Source organism: Microtus pennsylvanicus, chromosome 7 (assembly GCF_037038515.1).
Source record: "Microtus pennsylvanicus isolate mMicPen1 chromosome 7, mMicPen1.hap1, whole genome shotgun sequence".
Classification (NCBI taxonomy): domain Eukaryota; kingdom Metazoa; phylum Chordata; class Mammalia; order Rodentia; family Cricetidae; genus Microtus; species Microtus pennsylvanicus.
The window spans coordinates 124,769,712-124,790,959 of record NC_134585.1 but is presented as its reverse complement, the minus strand read 5'-3'; the positions used below and the strand labels follow the sequence as shown (position 1 = coordinate 124,790,959).

Here is a 21,248-nt window from a genome sequence, read left to right as displayed (position 1 = left end):
CTGATAGCTTCTGTTTCTTATAAAAGGTAGGGAAGAGAAGGAGAAAGGAATCTATGGAAAGAGACAAGTCACATGATCTACACTTAGCAAATTAAAGCCCTAGAAGGGCCATTTTTTCCATGTGAATTTAAAGTCAGAAGACCTGTATCCAATTCAAGCAGGCAACCCAGTAGAGCTCCTCTTTGCCCAGGAGAAGAGAGCCCTTTTCTACTTAAGCTTCCAGCTAATGGGGTGTGTGGTGATGCAGTATTTTGAAAATATCTCTTACATTCTGTGAGATTGGAACTTTCGCTGGATCTCACAGCTGCGTACTCAAACTGTTTAACCTTCCTTTAAGAGAACAATGGGACAATCAACCTTATTTGTCTTGAATTCTGCATGTAATACACTTTTACAACATAAGCTACTGCATAATCACAATCTTATGTTATGTATTCTTGCATGTCCCTGACCCAGAGTAAGACATATGTATCATTTGCTGAAAGCAATGTTAATAAAGTTTAAATGAAATCATTTATTGATATTTATTGATAAACAGTGATATTTGTTATCTGGATCAGCCAGGATTATTTGGAGACCATGACTTAATCCCTTGTAGAATTCTGTTTAAAAGTTTTATAAAGTAAACTCCATTCGTTCCCCAAGTGATGCTGTCTATGCCGTTAACAAAATAAAGAGTGGAGTTGTTTGTTACGGACAGACGGATACCACCCCCACACAGACACAGTTCAGAAAACAGACACAAGAATACACACAGAGAGACAGAGATCCATAAGAGGGCCTTCAGATAGGCACAGATTCAGACTAATATAACAAAAAGGCTGAGAATGGAAGACACAGGGGACATAAAAGAGAGAATTTAGATCTGAACTCATTCTTGATTGAGAGACTCCAAGGGGATGTGCTTCTATCCCTTTCCTTAATGTGACACAGATGCATTATTGGTTACTTGGAGTTAATTACTGTTGCCTATAATTGGTACAGGAAGAGAGCACTCATAGTAGGTAGGGCAGTCACTTTATTCTGTTAATTCACATCTTAATGTAATCCAGATATACTTTTACAGAAACACCCAGAATAACATTTGGTCAAGTGTCTGGTCAACCTAACACACATTATAACCAAGGGGAGGGGGCCTCTGTGATTCTCAATTTTGTAGTTCAGACAAAAAAAAAATCAGGTCCATTGTGATTCTAGCGGTTGAGATCTGGTTTTGTCTTTGTTATGTGGGTGTTCTTTTTGGTTTTGGAGGGGTTATTTGTTATTTGCTTGTTTGTTTGTTTGTTTGTCTGTTTTTTTTGAGACACGGTCTCACTATGTAGCTCTGACTGTTCTGGAATTCACTATGTAGACCAGACTAGCCTTGAACTTACAGAGATATGCCTGCCTTTTTCTCCCAAGTGTTGGGATACCACTCTGCCTGGTACATGGGTGTGGACTTCCTTTGTTAGTTTGAGTCTTCTGGGCAAAAAGGTTGGGGTAAAAGAGATGTGGGCAGGTTGGGTCTAGAGGTTGGAGATGTCTTGGTGGAATGAAGTCAAGTGGACCGAGAGGATTGGGCTGGCGTGCAGGATGTACTTCCTGTTAGAGTCGAGTGTATGGGTAGAACTGTTTGGGTGAGAAGGTTGGATATGGCATGGTAGAGTTCTGTAGTTTGGGGAACAGTTTGGGAGAGGATCCTACCCCAAGCCTAGAACTCCTTAGAAAGGAAGGCATGAAAAACCAGATGAGGCTAGTGTACTAGTTGAGATAGCAAGGCTAAAATTTCTGGATTGTGGTAAAGGTATGACTAGACATGCGGTAATCTAAATGAAAATGGTTCTCTGTTGGTCCTAGCCCCTTGACTTTCTTTGCCTGCCTCAGACCCTTTGCCTGCTGGAGTGAACTGAGCAAAACACCTGTGCCTGCAGCTACTCTGAGAACGAGACCTTGATGGCAGGGGAGTGGGTTCTGATGAGGCCTGCAGCTGAAAGATCCCGAGAGCTGGGGCGTGGCTATCAGCTCTATCAGTTAAGGATCCCTATATAAGCTTCCCTGGAGCACAATAAACTTGGCACTCTTGTATCAAGGATGACCCATGTCCCCGTGTCTCTGTCTGTCTGTGTGTTCATGTGTTTTTAAGTCGCCAGCCTAGTTCCCGGCTCGCATACCATCCTGTAGTGCAGGCACTACAGTTCCCATAGACTCACAGGGAGTGGCATCTTTGCAGGTGTGGCCTTGCTGGTGTAGAAGTGGCTTTGTTGGAGGAAGTCTGTCACTGCAAGAGTAGAGGGGGATGGAGGAGTTAGGCTTTGAGGTTTTAGAAGATCAAGCCAGGCCTAGTAGCTCACTGTCTCTTCCTGCCACCTTCAGATTCAGATGTAGAGCTCTCAGCTACCTCTCTGGCACCATGTCTGCCACCATGCTTCCCACCATGATGATAATGAACTAAACTTCTGAACTCTAAGCCAGCCCCAATGAAATGTATTACCTTTATAAGAGTTACTCTGGTCATGGCATCAATTCACAGCAATGAAACCCTAAGACGGGGGAGGACAGGGATATTCACTAGGTTAGATCCTGGCAAACATGGGAAGTCTGGATACCTATCAAGTTGGCAGAGTTGGCCCGTAGGAACTGGGGTGGTGAAGACTGGGCAGATTCCCGGCAAAGACTAGAGCTTGACTCTGATACAAGTGGGAGCGGTCAGAGTAGGCCAGAGCACAGGATGAGGCCCAGGCCAGATCCTGGAGGAGAACATAGAAAGTCTGGATACCTAGTGGGGTGGTGGAAGAAACCCAGATGGATCCATGCATGGCTTCAGGTAGAGCAAGTCCTGACAGAAACCTGGGTGTTGGCTGCAGTGCAGGTAGGAGTCTCTGGTCTTTCATTTTCCCTTTTTAATATTTCAAGCCTGGTGTATGAGATCCTTCTGTCAATGTGTTGCTTTCATTGGTTAATGAGTAAAGAAACTACCTTGGCCTGATAGAGCAGAACTTAGGTAAGACAGAACTGAATTCTGGGAGGAAGAAAGCAGAGTGAGAGAGATATGCCATGGATCCACCAGAGACAGACACTGGGAATTTTACCTGGTAAGCCACTGCCACGTAGCAATACATAGATTAATAGAAATGAGTTAAATCAAGATGTGAGAGTCAATAAGAGGCAAGAACTAATGGGAAAAAGCAGTAATTAATACAGTTTCTGTGTGGTTATTTCGGGTATAAGCTAGCCAGGTAGCCAGAACAAACAAGGGGCCCGCTCCTTGTAGCACAAGCCCAATGCCTTGAAAACAACTTTGTTTGAAACTAGATTTCAAGACCAGAAACCTGACCCCTGTTCAACATACCATGTTCAGCCACTTATCCCAAAGAAAGCAAACAAAATAACATTTGGAGAAGGCACAAAACTCTGCAGCCCACCTTCATGGTACTGGCATGAGTTCTAACTTTAAATAGGGAAAGAATTGAGGCAGGGATAAGAAGCATGGTCAAAGTGTGTTCCAGTTGCTCATTCTCTAAGTTCTGATTCAGAAATATGGCTCAAAGAAGTCCCTGTGGTTTAAGGGAGCAATCTTGTTCCCCATGAGATGATTGCTCCTTTTTGGGCAATCCCATCATGAGGTGTTATGAAATATTATTTTAAGATTTCTTACATTCTTTTATGCTGTGGAATATTTGTTTCATGGTGCAAAGATGTGTTGCATTCTTTTATGCTGCATTTGTTTAACTCTGTAAAGTTACATGTGTTACTTTGCCTGTCTAAAACACCTGATTGGTCTAATAAAGAGCTGAATGGTCAATAATTAGACAGGAAAGAGAAGTAAGTGGGACTGGCACATCGAGAGAATAAATAGGAAGAGATGAGAGAAGGGGGGAGCAAGAAACGGAAGAGAGGAGAACACCACCGAGCCACCCAGCCGCACAGCCAGCCACTGAATAAGAAGGAAAGAAAGAGATAGAGAATAAAGAAGGGTAAAAGCCCAGAGGCAAAAGGTAAATGGGACAATTTAAGTTAGCAAAGCTGACTAGAAGCAAGCCAAGCTAAGACCAGGCTTTCATAAGGATAAGTCTCCATGTTTTTATTTGGGAACTGGGTGGTAGGCCCCCAAAAATGCAAAGAGAAAAAAAAACTACGATGGGGTGATCTCTTTGTAGGTTCTGCTATGGGCACAGATTTTGGATCTTGATGGGGATGTGAACAGGGCATTGTTGACAGCAAGATGATTCAATTCTCTCATCTTTGCTCCTTTAGCCTGAAAGAGGGCTGAGATAAGTAACTTATCACCATTTTTAGAGAGTTTTAAGGCTGTCTGCCAACGGAGGCGATTCTCCTGCCTCAGTTTCCCGTGTCTAGAATTATAGATGCACATCACAGGACTGCTCAGCCAGACAATCACTGGGTAACTAGTGAGGCTCTGTGCAGGGTTAAGCACGGAGTCTGACACAAAGTTTGAAGTAAAAGGGAAAAGTCCAATGCAAAATGGAGGCAAAAATGCCAGGCTTTCCCCCACTCCTGAGCAAGGAACCTATGCTTTCCAGCAAGAGCAATTTCTAGGCACCTATTAGAGATTCCCTTTAATATATTCTTCCCACTTAAACAGCATTCCAGAAATGGAAAACTCTTCCTTTTGTCACAAAATTAAAATGAAGCTGAAGGATTCACTGTTAATTTGACAATTCCTATTTCACAAATGTGCTCTATACAGTCCACTACATTGCATGAAATTCACTGAAAGTTCATAATTGGCCGGGTTTTCTTAATACAACAGTCAAAGCCTTCACTAACATTCAGTTTATGAGACCTTACTACTTCATTTCCTTTCTCTTTAAATCATCATGTGAGCCTATATTGTATGCTAGCATCTCCTCCGCCCCACCATATGACTCAGTGCTTCCCTCTATTCAGTCCCCCTTTTTCCCCAGATAGTTTCACTTCCACTTCCATGCCACATATATAATTTATGCATCTATATAAAATCTAGGGATCACAAATGAGTAAAAGCAAATTTGTCTTAGGAAAGCTTAATTTACTTTATATGATTATCTTGATTTACAGCCATTTTCCAGCAAATGGTATCATTTTGTATTTCATTGTATAAGATTTATTTATTTTATATATAGTGTTCTTCCTGCATGAATAACTGCAGGCCAGAAGAGGGCACCAGATCTCATTACAGGTGGTCATGAGCCACCATGTGGTTGCAGAAACTGAACTCAGATCCTCTGGAAGATCATCCAGTACTCTTAACCACTGAGTCATCTCTCCAGCCCCATTTGGTATTGTTTATGACTAGAAGAAAAATGATCATGTCTACACACTGAATTTTCCTTATCTGTCCATCTGTTGTTGGACACCTAGTTTGTTTTCATGACTTAGCTATGGTGAACACTGGTGGCTAGTATCTCTTGCATATGTTCATTTGGGGGCCCAGTAAATACCTAGGAGCGATAACACTGGGGGACATACAAGAGCCCTGTATGGTGACTAGTTTACATAGCTGGGCTAGTTTATACCCCAGCCAGCAGTCTATGAGGATTCCCTTTTGTCCACATCTTCATCAGATGTGATTGTCATATTTTTTAAATGTATGTAGGTATTTTACCTGCATGTAGATGCACCATGTATATGTGTTCATTGCCCACAGACACCAAAAAAAGGGAATTAGATCCCCTGGAACTAACTGGAGTTACAAATGAGTGTGAGCCCAATGTGATGTTCCTTTGGAAGAGTAGCAAGTGCTCTTTACTGCTGAGCCACCTCTTCAGCCCTGTTATGTCTTCTCATAGCTGACTTCCTCTCTGGGGTGAGATGGACTGCAATGTAGTTCTGATTTACATTTCTCCAAAGCTTACTGAGGTTGACCGATTTTGATATGTATATTGGCCATTTACATTTCTTCTTTTGAGAACCGTCTCCTTTCATTTAGTTAGGCCATTTGTTCATCGTGTCATGGTCTTCTTCCAGGCTCTATAAATATAACATATAGCTAGGAATATGGTTTGGTGATACAGAGCTTGTCAAATACTTAACATAATCAGATTGTATTTGCATGGGATCTTTTAGGTCTAGAAACTGTCCTTTTTAAAGATAAGGACTTCGTTCAGTTTCCTTAATCTAGCTGACTTGGAGTTTAAAACTCCTCCCACACAGCAGTCAAATTTGTTTCTTTAAATCTGCATCTTACTCCACAGCATGTTCACTCCTGCACTGGTTCAACACTCCTGCCCAGAACCATTATGGAACAAGGTTTCACCTGAGGTCCTCTGGGCCAGGTAGCATCTCAGGCAATGCCCATGAATGATAAATAGTTTTCCCTACACTATTCCTCTCATCAAAAGGCCAACTTTTTCCATATTTTAAAAGAAAACTGGTGATAAAATTCCATGCAAGGTTTTTAAGGCATGTAGGACCTCCAGGGGCCTCTGCTTAGTGGTGATTTGCCTGGAAAGGAGCCTCCTGCCCAGAAGAGGAGCACACACTACCAGCTCTCCTGTCTCAGTGGAGAAGCCAGGCCAGTGCAACGCAGACTGCAGAAGTCTAGTCTTCCATGGTATAGCTTCAGAGGCAGTGTGATCTCCTGCACCCCAGGTGTGGGTGCCACGTCCTCATGCCTCCGCTCCAGGACAAGTTTTCACATCTGTCTCCATCCTTTTCCCTTCAGCCCTAGTTCCTTCCTGTTGAGATAGCACAGGGGCCTATTGGTGGATCCCTTTTGCAGTCTAGAGTGTCCTATGTTGGATCCTCAGCCTCCTCTTCACCATAAGCTAGTTGTCTCTCTCCCCTCATCCTGAATTTGTAAATTATAACAGAATGTGGGCTCTTTCTTTGAGTTTCCCAAAGATGTCAATACTACCAACCCTTCCAGGATGAAGGGTCCAACTCTCCCACTGTCCTCCCTTCCAAGTAGCCCAGCAGCTCACTAAGGAAGCTGATGATACCCAAGAACCCAGAATCCCAGCAGAGGTGGGGGTCTCTGTAGTAAAAGCTCATCCCAGCTGCCTTCCGCTGTTCAGATGAAGAGGAAACATCACCAAGACAGCCTAAGAGAGGAAGAAAAGGGTCTCTGCTAGAAAGCCTCCAGTACAAGCAATTGTGGGGAAAGAAGGGAGGGCAGGAAGTATTCTGTTCTTCCCTGAATCCAGTACACAGAACGGCTGCCAAAAGAACTGCAGAAGATGGCCGGCAGCCTGGCTCTGGGAGCATACACCAGACAAGAGCTGTAATTTAGCCTAATCTCTGTACCTGTCCCTCCGCCCCTGCTCCCCTCGGGACCCCTCCTGCTCAGCCAGCCTGCGGTTAAGCCCAGAGCCTTACAGCCCACTGGGCAAAACCCTAATGAGCTGTAACTTTCCCTGACCCTACTTCATTCAACATGACAGTTTCTTTTTCCGATTTTCCAGAAATATAAAACGAGTTGAGAAAGAAGTTGAAGAGGAAGCTGTGGTGGGTGGGGCTCTTTATAGACAATGCTAATGTAAATCCACAGCTAAAGTATTTACATAACAATGACACTAAGGGTCCTCTGTGTAGGCTCAGGCCAACCTAGGCTCCTGGCAGTCCCAGCGCTGGCAGCCACCCTGTGGACTACTGCCAGCTCCATCCTCCTGCTCAGAGGGCCACACAAAGTCACAGCGCTCCTGGCTGCAGGAAGGTCGACTCGGGCTCCCCACCTTGGCTGAGGTGAGGCACAGGCCCTGACTCTGGCTCTTCCTTCCCACCTGGACATCCCATGACAAACCTGGAGGGGCAGCATACCATTCTAACTCTGAGCAATGAGCCTTCCCCTTTTCACAAGGCTGCCCAGTCAGAACACCCCAACCTTGGGTCTGCATGACTGGCCCGGCCCTGCCCCCAGGGAGTCATGTCACCTGCCCCTAAACCATTTTAGAGACGTGAAGACACTTGCTCATTCAAGAAGCAATGTGGTTATCATCATGTGAGAGCGGTTTCTTTGAAGCACAAGAGGGAATGAACATGTGGGAATCATGTGTTTTAGCTGTCCAGAAAGGTGATCAAAATGGAATCTGAGGGGGATATAAAAGACCATAGAGGAGAGGGGGAGGGAGGGAGAGAGGGAGGGAGGGAGGGAGGGAGGGAGGGAGGGAGGGAGGGAGGGAGGGAGGAAGGGAGGGAGGGAGGAAGGGAGGGAGGGAGGACCTGGGAGAAGGAAGAAGAGGAAGTAGTGGAGGCACAGGCAGCTGTGTAGCACTACCATGCTGGGTTGCACTTTGTGGCCGAAGGCCTGACCAGCAGATATGAGGCAGTCTGTCAAAAATGACGTGACTACCAGGTGGTGGCGCACGCCTTCAATCCCAGCACTCGGGCGGCAAAAGAAGGTGAATCTCTGTGAGTTCTAGGCCAGCCTGGTCTACAGAGTGAGTTCCAGCACAGGGCCCAAAGCTACAGAGAAACCCTGTCTTTAAAAAACAAAAAACATGAAAGAAAGAGAGAGAGCATTTCTGGGCACACTAGTCTGTACGCTTGGTTTATGTGCTTTCTGTCAACTTGCCACAAGATAGAGTCATCTGGAGGGTGAGAACTTCAGTGGAGAAAATGTCCTCAGGCAGGCATTTTCTCAATTGATGATTGATGTAAGACAGCCTAACCCACTGTGGCTGGTGCCACCCACGGGTAAGTGGTTCTGAGGTGTTTAAGAACACAAACTGAGCAAACCAGAAGGAGCAAGTCCATGGCTTCTGCTTCAGTCCTTGCCTCTCTAGGTTCCTGCCTTGAGTTCCCTACATGATAGACTATAGGCTATAAGATTGAATAGACCCTCTCCTCCTCAAGTTGAGGAGGTTGCTTTTATTACAGCAATAAAAACAGTAAGGCTGTTTATATGTATGTTTTGTGCCAGATCCATGCTTGTTTTGTTACTTTGTTTCTGTAATATAATTTGAGATAAGGTATTGTGATGCCTTTACCATTGATTCCTTTTTCCTTATAGTATTTCTTTGGCTATTCTTGATCATTCTCTTTCTGAAAAGAATATCTTTATTTGTTGACAATTACATACTTGTACACAATGTCCACTCCCAAGTCCTCATTCCCCACAGACACCTTTTCCAACACACCCCCTCCCACCTTCAATGGCTTCTTTTTGGGGGGGGTTGGGTAACATACTGAGTCCAGTTAGTGCTGCCTGGTATAATGTGGACTGGTCTTGTTGGCTTGATCCTGTGTGGCTAAGCATAGATGCAGTGAGCTCATGAATTCAATGGTCACAGCGTGTCACAGCCTCCCAATCCTCCAGCTCTTACACCCGTTCTGCCCCCTCTACCGTGATAATCCTGAGCCTTGTGGGGAAGGAACATATAGATGCCCATTTAGGGATAAGCACTCAGCAATCACTTATTCTCCGCACTTTAACCATTATGATTCTCTTCATTAACTACTGCCCACTGCAGAAGCTCCTCTGGCCAAGGTTAATAACAGCACTAATCTATGATATAAACAAATGTATAGAAGATAGTTTAATAACATATTCATTTAGCAAAGCAATAATAGTAAGTTTGTCACTAGGGCCTCCAAAGTTATGAGCTTTTGACCATGTTTCTAGTCCTAGGCATGAATCATCTTCTTTGGAGCAGGCCTCAAGCCAAACTAGAAAGCTTTTGGTTACCTCTATAACATTTATGCCACTCCTTGCTCCAGTGGGCACATCTCACCTGCTGTGGCAATATTGTAACATTAAGGCTTTACTCCTGGGTAATACCACTGACTGTTTTTCTTCCCCGGTGTCTTACATAGCACCTTCCAGTACTATAAAAGCTACTAACTAGCAGGGAGAAATTTTTCACGAGTTATGGTTTGATTTCTCGTCTTGCAACTAAAATGTCATGTGTCTTCAGCAATAGGATCTTACATCTAGTATAGTGGGAAGCCAGGAGAAATGACAATAGCCTGCATCATTTAGGATGTCTCTACAGCCAGCCTAACCCAAATAATTCACAGAGAGGTATCCTATTGTTGGCACTGAGATTTTCCTTTATGTCTCTCAAAAGAAGCATTATCTACTCATGCAGCATACCTATTCTTAAACTCTTATTCTTTTTAATGTAACTTTTAATTAGCTTACAAAGTAGTTTGTTTCCGAAGGGTGTTTTACACATACATAAGTTTTGGTGAAAACTACATAAAGACATTAATAAGAAAGAGAATTGCAAACCAATCTCACTCGTGAACATTGATGCAAAAATACTAAATAAAATACTGGCAAATCAAATCCAAGAACACATCAGAACCATCATCCACCATGATCAAGTCGGCTTCATCCCAGAGATGCAGGATGGTTCAATATACAAAAATCTGTCAATGTAACCCACCATATAAACAAGCTGAAAAATAAAAACCACACGATCATCTCATTAGATGCCAAAAAAGTTTTTGACAAAATACAACATCTCTTCATGATAAAGGTCTTGGAGAGAGCAGGATACAAGGAACATACCTAAACATAATGAAGGCAATATACAGCAAGCCAACAGCCAACATCAAACTAAACGGAGAGAAACTCCCAGCGATTCCACTGAAATCAGGAACAAGACAAGGTTGTCCACTCTCTATGGAGTTCTTGAGGTCCTAGCTAGAGCAATAAGACACCAAAGGGAGATCAAGGGGATACAAATTGATAAAGAAGTCAAACTCTTACTGTTTGCTGATGATATGATAGTTTGTATAAGCAATCCTAAACTTCTAACAAGGAACTTCTACAACTTATAAACACTTTCAGTAGTGTAGCAGGATACAAGATGAACTCAAAAAAAATCAGTAGCCCTTGTGTACACAGATGATAAAAGTGCTGGGGAGTAAATCAGAGAATCAACACCCTTCACAATAGCCACGAATAGCATAAAATACCTAGGAGTAACTCTAACCAAACAAGTGGAAGACTTGTATGACAAGAACTTTAAATCTTTTTTTTTTTTAGAACTTTAAGTCTTTGAAGAAAGAAATTGAAGAAGACACCATAAAGTATAAAGATCTCCCATGCTCTTGGATAGGCAGAATTAACATAGTAAAAATGGCAATCTTACCAAAAGCAATCTACAAATTCAACACAATGCCCATCAAAATCCCAGCAAAATTCTTCACAGACCTTGAAAGAACGGTACTCAACTTCATATGGAAAAGCAAAAAAAAAAAAAAAAAAAAAACCAAAAAACCAGGATAGCTAAAACAATTCTGTACAACAAAAGAACTTCTGTAGGCATCACAATCCCTGACTTCAAACTCTACTAGAGAGCTACAGTACTGATACAGCCTGGTATTGGCATAAGAACAGACAGGAGGACCAATGGAACCGAATAAAAAACTTGGATATTAATCCACACATTGTCGAACACCTGATTTTTTACAAAGAAGCAAAAAATATCAAATGGAAAAAAGAAAGCATATTTAACAAGTGGTGCTGGCATAGCTGGATATCAACATGTAGAAGAATGAAAATAGACCCATATCTATCACCATGCACAAAACTCAAATCCAAATGGATCAAAGACCTCAACAAAAAGCCAGCCACACTGAACCTCATAGAAGAGAAAGTGGGAAGTACACATGAATGCATTAGTACAAGGAACCACTTCCTAAATATAACCCCAGAAGCACAGACACTGAGAGAAGCAATTAATAAATGGGACCTCCAGAAACTGAAAAGCTTCTGTAAAAGCAATGGACATGGTCAACAAGATAAAACGACAACCTACAGAATGGGGAAAAAAAACTTCACTAACCCCACATCAGACAGAGGTCTGATCTCCAAAATATACAAAGAACTCAAGAAATTGGACACCAAAAGATCACATAATTCAATAAAAAAAAAATGGAGTACAGACCTAAACAGAGAACTCTCAACAGAGGAATCTAAAATGGCTGAAAGACACTTAAGGAAATGTTCAACATCCTTAGTCATCAGAGAAATGCAGATCAAAACAACTCTGAGATTCCATCTTACACCTGTAAGAATGGCCAAGATCAAAAACACTGATGACAACTTATGCTGGAGAGGTTGTAGGTAAAAGGGAACACTTCTGCATTGCTGGTGGGAATGCAAGCTGGTACAACCCCTTTGGATGTCAGTGTGGTGATTTCTCAGAAAATTAGGAAACAACCTTCCTCAAGACCCATTAATCCCACTTTTGGGTATATATCCAAAGGATGCTCAATTGTGCCACAAGGACATGTGCTCAACTATGTTCATAGCAGTTTTGTTTGTCATAGACAGAACCTGGAAAACACCTAAATGCCCCTCGACCAAAGAATGAGTAAGGAAAATGTGGTACATTTACACAGTGGAGTACTACACAGCAGAAAAAAATAACGACAGCTGGAAATTTGCAGGAAAATGGATGGAGCTAGAAAACATTATTTTGAGTGAGGTAACCCAGACCCAGAAAGACAATTATCACATGTACTCACTCATAAGTAGTTTTTAAACATAAAGCAAAGAAAACCAGCCTACAAACCACAATCCCAGAGAATTTAGACAACAATGAGGACCCTAAGAGAGACTTATTTAGATATAACCTACAGGGGAAGTAGAAAAAGAGAAGATCTCCTGAGTAAATTGGGAGCATGGTGACCTTGGGGGAGGGCTGAAGGGGGAGGGGAGAGGCTGGGGGGAGCAGAGAAAAATGTAGAGCTCAATAAATATCAATAAAAAAATAAGATTTGGTGAAACCACTCCCCACCTGTTCCTCAACCTTATTCTTCACTTACATGTTTAACCCCCATCTACTTTCATATGACATATATTCTACAGTTTCCTCTCACCCCTTAAGATTCCGTCTCCCCATATGAAAGGCCCTTTCTAGAGTCTTGGTCTGTAATGACATTTCAAAATAAAATACAATCCAAAAATTTGAAGATGAGGTCCACATAGAGTTTGTGGTGCTTGTGTTGATGGGCTTGGAATACTTTCCTTAGTATAATAGTTTTTATTTCACCCATTTACCTGAAAAATGCTGTGATGTCATTCAACTTTACAAGTTAAAAAATTACATAGATGTGCCATATTTTTATTATCAGTCATCAATAAATGGAAATATAAGCATATTCCATTTCCTATTGTGAAAAGAAGGATTTCAGGATATTTGTTTAGACTGTGTGAAGATATGTCATTGTGATTGGTTTAATAAAAAGTTGAACAGCCAATAGGTAGGCAGGAGAGGTTAGGCAGACCTTCTTGAGGGAGAGAGGAACTCAGGATTAGAATCTAGGTATGCAAGAGATGCCAGTAAGAAACTGAGAAAGTCACACACACATTATGGAGGATAGGTAACTAACCATATGGCAGAATGTAGATTAATAGAAACAGGGTAATTTAAGTTATAAGAGCTAGTTGGGAACAAGCCTAAGATAAAGGCTAAGCTTTCATAAATAAGTATCCATGTTATTATTTGGGGGCTGGCTATCCAAAGACAGTCCGATGAGAAAGACTTCCTACATTTGGTACTCCAATGTGTGGCATGACCACACAGATAAAGAAGTCACACCAGCTAGCCGGATGCCGCAGTCACCACCTCCGTCTCTCTATGAGCACTTACAACAGCTGGCTGCTGCTCATAGGGGCATGAGGCTAGGCTCTCATGGAATCAAGTGGGGTGGAGCCAGCTGCCAGTGCCATGTGCATAGATGTGCAGCGGGTAGCTTAACTGGTTGTGGTTTGGCTCATTTGGTCAGAGAAACACTGCAGATACAACAACAACAACAATAAAAGCCAGGTCTAGGTTTTTCTGACATGTCTCATTGACATTATGACCTGTCTCATTGTCATAAAAACCAGGTATGTCTGCTCCTGACAGCATCAATCTCCTTCAGAAAATATGATGGGCATCAAAGAACCTCCATATGGAGATGGCTTTCATTTGTGAGAAAGCTGGCAAATTGGCAAGAAAGTGCTCTTGCCTTGACTGTGGACAATTTGCTGTCCTTCAAAATTCTTGCTTCACAAAAAAGTCTGTCAGATAGTCTAGGTGTATAGGCCAAACATGGATGCCCCAATGTTGCAGAGGAACCTTGGGCGACAGTTTTGGAAGCTGTTGGTTCTGCATTTCCTCTCAGGTCTCTGATAGGGTTGAAGACTAGAGAGTTGTACCATACTCTTTGCTGCCAAATTCAGAAATATATTTATAAAAGAGATATAAAGTTTATAAGATTGAGGGCCATAAAAGCTCAGTTATGTTAATAGCAGTATTATTTGTAATAGCCAGAACCTGGAAACAACCTAGATGCTCCTCAACCAAAGAATGGGTAAAGAAAATGTGGTACGTTACACAATGGAGTATTACTCAGTGGAATACAAAGGCATCTTGGAAGTTGCGGGCAAATAGATGGAACTAGAAAAAAACCATCCTGAGTGAGGTAACCCAGACCCAGAAAGACAAACATGGTATGTACTTACTCATAAGTGGATATTAGATGTAAAGCAAAAATAACCAGGCTACAATCCACAACTCCAGAGATGCTAGGGAATAAAGGGGGTCCTAAGAGGGATATGCGTATAGGGAGGGCCCCAGGAAGGGAAAATAGATAAGATCTCCTGAGTAAACTGGGAGGGGCTAGAAGGGAAGGGATGGGGAATGGGAATGTGAGGGATCAAGAAGACTGAGTTGGGGGAGAGACGGAGCAGCGGGGGAGCAATGAAGGAGATATCTTGATAGAGGGAGCTATTATGGGGTTAGGGAAAACCTGGTGCTACAGAAATTCTCAGGAATCCACAAGGATGACCCCAGCTAAGACTCCTAGCAATAGTGGAGAGGGTGCCTGAACTGGCCCTCCCCTGTAATCAGATTAGAATACATCATAGAACCTACATCCAGTAACTGATGGAAGCAGATGCAGTGACCCACAGCAAGCACTGGGCTGAGCTCCTGGAGTTCAGTTGAAGGGAGGGAGGAGGGGATCATATGAACAAAGGGGGGGGGGTCAAGATCATGATGGGGAAAACCACAGAGGCAGCTGGCCTGAGCTAGTGAGAGCTCACAGACTATGGACTGACAGCTGGAAAACTTGCATGCAAACTAGCCCCTCTGAATGTGGTGACAGTTATGAGACGTGATCTGCTGAGGGGGACCTGGCAGTGGCACCAGAACCTATCCCAGGTGCATGAGCTAGCTTTTTGGAGCCCATTCTCAATGGAGGGATGCCTTGCTCAGCCTTGATACAGCGGGGAGGGGCTCAGTCTTGCCTCAAGTTGGTATGCCAGACTTTGCTGACTCCCCAAAGAAAGCCTTACCCCTTCTGAGGAGCAGGTGGGAGGTGGGAAAGGGGGGAGGTGGAGGAGTGATAGAAGGGAAGGGTGAAGGAACTGGGTTGTTATGTAAAATGAAAAATAAATTTTTAATTAAAATATATATATCAGAAAACTATAGCAATCACATATACAATTATATTTACATTATTATCTATAATGATATATAATGTTATATAATATAAAGTACATGATATATATATAATTATATATATGACTGCTATATCTTTCTTATTGATAGTTCCTATCATTAATATTAGGAGCATTCTTTGTTTCTTCAGACTAATGTGGGTTTGCAGGCTACTTTTTTAACTGTTAGAAGACTTAGGCCAGCTCGTTTCCTGCCCTCCATGCTCTTGGCAGGTTGACGTCCACCCTTTGACTGTCAGTCTCGGTGTCTTTACAGATGCGGGTTATTTCTGGAAGACAGACAGTGGGTCTGTTGTTCAACACAGTCTACCAATCTGCGTCTTCTTGTTGCTTAGCTGAGGTTATTTGCATTTAAGGTTATTTTTAGAGATATTAATTTCTATCTTTTATTGATGATTTTTGTTTATTCTTTCCTTCTCTCCATTTTTAGTGTTAAGGGCTGACGGAATAATGTTTGAGATGCTGAATTCTTTATTAAATCTGCTTTGTTCACCTGTGCTCTCATGATTGAGGCTATCTTCTGTTCTCCTCTGTGCATAAGATTCTGACACGTTTTCTGTAGTGGTTCTTAGTGGTCATGAATGATTTTATTTGCGCTTGTTTTCAAAGTCCTCACTTCATCAGTTTTTCTGGATATAACAACCTAGCTTAATGGTTATTTACTTTCAAGACTTTAAATATATTATCCCATGCTTTCCTAGACTTTAGAAACCTCTGATGTTACTCTGATGAGCCGCCTCACAGAAGAATTCTTTCTTCGTTTTGCTGTTTTGGCACCCTAATTACAGCACATATGGAGATGTCGTCTCTGAATTCTAATGCCCTCTCTAGTTCAATGTCGACTTCTTTACCTAAACTTCAAGAAGTCTTATCGTTGTTGTTTTCCCCCTCTCTGTTCAACATCCCCTGGGTATAATGTATGGGCAATCAGGTAAGAAACATAATATGCATTCAAATTGGAAAGAATGGGTGAAATTATCTGGTTTTGCACATGACACTCTTTTGTGTGGAGAAAATACTAATACTTGCATTTTAAAATATCCTACTACAACTAATCAATGAATTTAGAAAAGTTGCAAAATAAAAAATTAGCTGGCAAAAATCGGTTGTTTCTATGAGACTGACATGCTGCCTGCTGTGCTGAAGGCTGACCAGATTTTCCTATAGTCTAAAGTTTATATGAAAAAGAAATCATGTAAACAATGACATTTACCATGGAACCACAAAAGAATAAACTTAAACAAAGCTTTGAAAGACTGGAACACTAAAGATACAATGAAATGCTAAATAAAGGGAAAAATGGAAAAGTCTTTGAAATTTTATGATTGTGGACTATGAGGCTATTCTTGGTTGCCAACTTGATCATATCTGGAATTAACTGAAACTCAAATGGTTGGACACACCTTTGAAGAATTTTTTTTCTTAATTAAATCATTTGAAGTGGGAAGACCCATCTTTAATCCAGATCTCTTGAAGAGGGAAGATCCTCCTTGAATATGGCAGCCTGTGTAAAGGACATGGGAGAAGAAGCTTGCTTTTTGCCTGCTTGTCCTTACCAGCTGCTCAATCCATCCCTGGCATGAGAGCCACTTCTTCAGGGTTCCAGTGTATTCTGAAGACCAGCTGAGACATCCAGCCTCTTGGACTGATTCCTACTGGATTCATGGACTTTTGGTTGGCAGACAGCCATTATTGAACTAGTTGGACCACAGCCTGTAGACCACTCCAATAAATCATAGATAGATAGATAGATAGATAGATAGATAGATAGATAGATAGATGGATGGATGGATGGATGGATGGATGGATGGATGGATGGATGGATGGATGGATAGATAGATAGATAGATAGATAGATAGATAGATAGATAGATAGATAGATAGATAGATAGACAGACAGATAGATGATGATAGATAGATAGATGATAGATAGGTAGATGATAGATAGATAGATAGATAGATAGATAGATAGATAGATAGATAGATAATAGATAGATAGATAGATAGATAGGTAGATAGATAGATAATAGATAGATAGATAGATGATAGATAAAGATAGATAGATAGATAGATAGATAGATAGATAGATAGATAGATAGATAGATAGATAGATGATAGATGAGATAGAGAGATAGATAGAGAGATAGATTGATAGATAAAGATAGAGAGATAGATGATAGATAGATAGATAGATAGATAGATAGATAGATAGATAGATAGATAGATAGATGATAGATGATAGATAGGTAGATGATAGATAGGTAGATAGATGATAGATAGATAGATGATAGATAGATAGATAGATAGATAGATAGATAGATAGATAGATAGATGATAGATAGATAGATGATAGATAGATAAAGATAGATAGATAGATAGATAGATAGATAGATAGATAGATAGATAGATAGATAGATAGATAGATAAAGATAGAGAGAGAGATGATAGATAGATAGATGATAGGTAGATAGATAGATAGACAGATAGATGATAGATAGATAGATAGATAGACAGACAGACAGACAGACAGATAGATAGATAGATAGATAGATAGATGATAGATAGATAGAAAGACAGACAGATGATAGATAGATAGATAGATAGATAGATAGATAGATTATGTATAGATAGATAGATAGATAATAGATAATCTGTTCTGTTCTCTAGAGAACCCTCACTAATACATGAATTGAGAGATTTAATGATGTTTAGATGACAATGCAACCAAAATAAATACACAATTCAATCATTTTTTTTCAGAAAAAATACACTTAAAATGCATAATGCATTTCAAAAGGACCGTTCATTTGTCCTGTCTTGAGAAAATGTCTATTACCTATTACCGCACAAATGCTTGTAATCTAGCAGTTTCCTCTGAATTGAAAGGGTCCTTCCAGGAGGGTGGAAAAGACTCGGGAAGTAAACACACTTCCTCTGTCTGGGATAACTGAAACCCCCAAGATTTACAAGAGGCCCTGGACAGAGGGACAGAAGCAGTCAACGCAGCTGGGGGAGGAGACTGATAACTGAGCTGCTGAAAGGACCTACATGGACCAGCTCCATGTGGACCTGTAGAGCTGCCTGCAAGTTGTGCAGACAGCGCAGGAATGCAGTTTTCCTCAGTCACCACCCACTCTGGGGTGGGACTTTGGATAATGCAGCTGCAAAATTGCTGTCAGTAACCCCAATAAAAACTCACTGGCTCACTGAGTTGGACTTTGATGCAATTGTGGCTTTGGTGTATTATTAGTTGTTTCTGTCTCTCTGCCCAGGCCCTCCATATACTGTGCTGTCCACATGCTCACAGATGTGGGACCATTCACTAAAGCATGGTCATGCTACCAGGGCCCACACACCCTGAAAGACAACAGCTGACTCTCCCTCCCCAGCAACTATCAGCTGTCAATAGCTCCCCAGCTACCGTGGGGGCTCAGGAGCCCCTCCTTACTTTGTGCTGGGTTGTTCACAGACTTGCTCTTATACCGTTCCTGCACAAGCCACCACAGTTGGTGCATGCTCGCGAATGCCATAGTCCGGTCGTATTTAGAAGACATTACCTTTCTCTACTCCTCCCTGATGTCCAGCCCTTATAATCTTTCTGTTCTGTCTTCTCCAATGATTCTTGAATCTTGAGGTAGGGGTATAGGTGTCCTATTAGCATTTGCTGAGCGTGCAACAGACACTTATTTCCTGCATGTCAGTTGTGAGTTTCTGCACTCATCCCTGTTACACTGCAGTCTGATCAGGTCTGAGAGCTGCACTAATCCATAGGTACAGATAGGAATTTCCTCCTACAAAATGTACCTATGTTGTAGGAGGGAAAGTCAATCTGTTCTAAAGCAGAAGGAAACACAGGCAAAGAGAGTACTTGCTTTCCATAAAACAGCACCATTGAGGAATTCTCAAGTACTAAGTTTAACTGCATTCATTTCTGCCTGCAACGCTTTACTCTTCCTTTCATTGGCCTTGGGAAAGAATTAGATACTACCCAAGGTTTCTCAGGGTAGAGCTAAGGTTAGGGTTACAATATTGCGATGGAAGACATTTCTAACGCACTACTTTCTACTTCATGCCCCAAGATTTACCCATGTTAGTTTTCCACTGTCTGCCTCCCCTGAGCAGTTTAGTCCCGACGACTTGACTCACTTTCCACTTCTACTACTAAACTCTGTAGTCCTAAACGGATCTTTGACGGGAAATGAGTTTGGAAATGAGTTCCTTTGAAGGTCTGCTGGGAAGATGCAGGAAGTGAGGCGAAACGGCAGCTACCACTGCTCAACATGCAACAATGTAGCACCTACCTTTCCATCTTCCAGGACCAGATGTGCTGAGCCATAGGCATGCAATGTTGCCATCTTGTGGCTTCTCTCAGAACTGCCCAAAAGGCAAACATTGTTAGGCGGTCTACAAGGAGCTATTTGGAGTGTGGGGAATGCAGTCTGGAGTTATAAGAACCAAAAGTATGACTTATGAGAAATCAAACAGTATCAAAGATAGAGACTGACCCCTATCAACCACTGTAAAACTGATTTTCTTGTTTTGACAATTATCAGCTGTTTGACCCCAGAGACAAAAATGATCTAAATTCCAATTTCCTCCACTGTACAGTGAAGGTAATGGTTCCCACAGCATTTCCAGAACACTCGTGAGGTGTCAGCTGCCCTTCACATCATTCTTAACCCCACTTCCCTTTCCCAGATCCCAGTAGGTGACACTTTCCAGATTCCTGCACCTCTCAGGAATTCTGGCCACATCGTCTCAGTTTTCAGGGGAGCTATGAAAGATGCCCCAATACCCTACATCTCTTAAAAGAAAATTCTGTTTCCAACCTCTTGGTGCCTCAGGTTCAAACCTCTTAAATTTCCTATTATTTAATAACAGATTTGGTTGCATTCTCTAGACAAATTTAAGTCAAGAACCCTCGAGTAAAATGGCAGACTAGAAAATGTCTCTATGCGATCCTCAGAAGAAGAGACATAATAGGAAAAATCAATATTTCTGAAGAGAAAGAGACAGAGTTGTAAAATGCACCGAGATGATATTAAGATACCCGAAAAGTGCAGAGGAAAAGGCAGGTACCACACGGAAACCGGCTCGCCCCAACATGGATCCAGCGGCATGCTCTCTGGCAGGCAGAGCACAAACAGTCTTCTTAAAGGTAAAGGAAGTTGCCCTGGCCTCAGAACTGTGGCAGGTTTTCGTGAGACAGTGATTCCTCCAGCAATCAGAGAGGACTCCCACTAGGTCAGAAGCCACCTGATTTGAATGAGGATGTCTCCCCTAGGGTAGTGGGTTTGAACTCTTGGTCCCAATCGCTAGCACTGTTTGGGGAGGCTATGGAACCTCTAAGATGTAGAACCTTGCTGGAGACAGGCTTCGAGGATGTTGCTGGAGAGAGGCTTCGAGGGTGTTGCCTCACCCCACTTAGAGCTCACTCTGCTTTCTGTTTGAGGTTGAGGACTCAGCTTCCTGCTCCAGCTACTGACTACCTCTGCCTCCTGCTCCATTATGGACTCTTCCTTCGGAACCAAAAGCCAAAATCAGCATTTTCCTCCCTAAGCTGCTTCTGATTATGGCATTTTTATCAAAGCAATAGAAAAATCTCTAACCCAGAAATCCCCAGTAAAAAGAGTGGGCACTGCTGTGGAGAACTTGACCATGGTTTTGGAGGAATGTGGAAGACTTGGGAAGTCTGGACGGGAAAAGTGGTTGACTGCTCTCAACAGAGCTTAGCAAGCCTTTCTAGTAGGAGCTTGGAAGACGGCAAAGCTGCGATAGTGCAGATGCTGAAGACAGCCAGGCCCTTTATGCTGCCTCTAGGATGATCTGAGAAGTCTAATGCTCTCCCGCTTCCTGACTGGATCACA

At 42.2% G+C, this 21,248-nt stretch overlaps 1 long non-coding RNA gene across 1 annotated transcript in view; it reads right to left on the bottom strand.

Annotated features, from left to right (window-relative positions):
* LOC142853511 (uncharacterized) overlaps positions 1–20,481 on the bottom strand; it is a 46,605-nt gene extending 26,124 nt beyond the window's left edge. The window contains exon 1 of the long non-coding RNA XR_012911217.1: positions 20,432–20,481. This is a non-coding gene — a long non-coding RNA (uncharacterized LOC142853511). The remainder of the gene's footprint in view (positions 1–20,431) is intronic.
* Between the last annotated feature and the right edge of the window lie 767 nt (positions 20,482–21,248).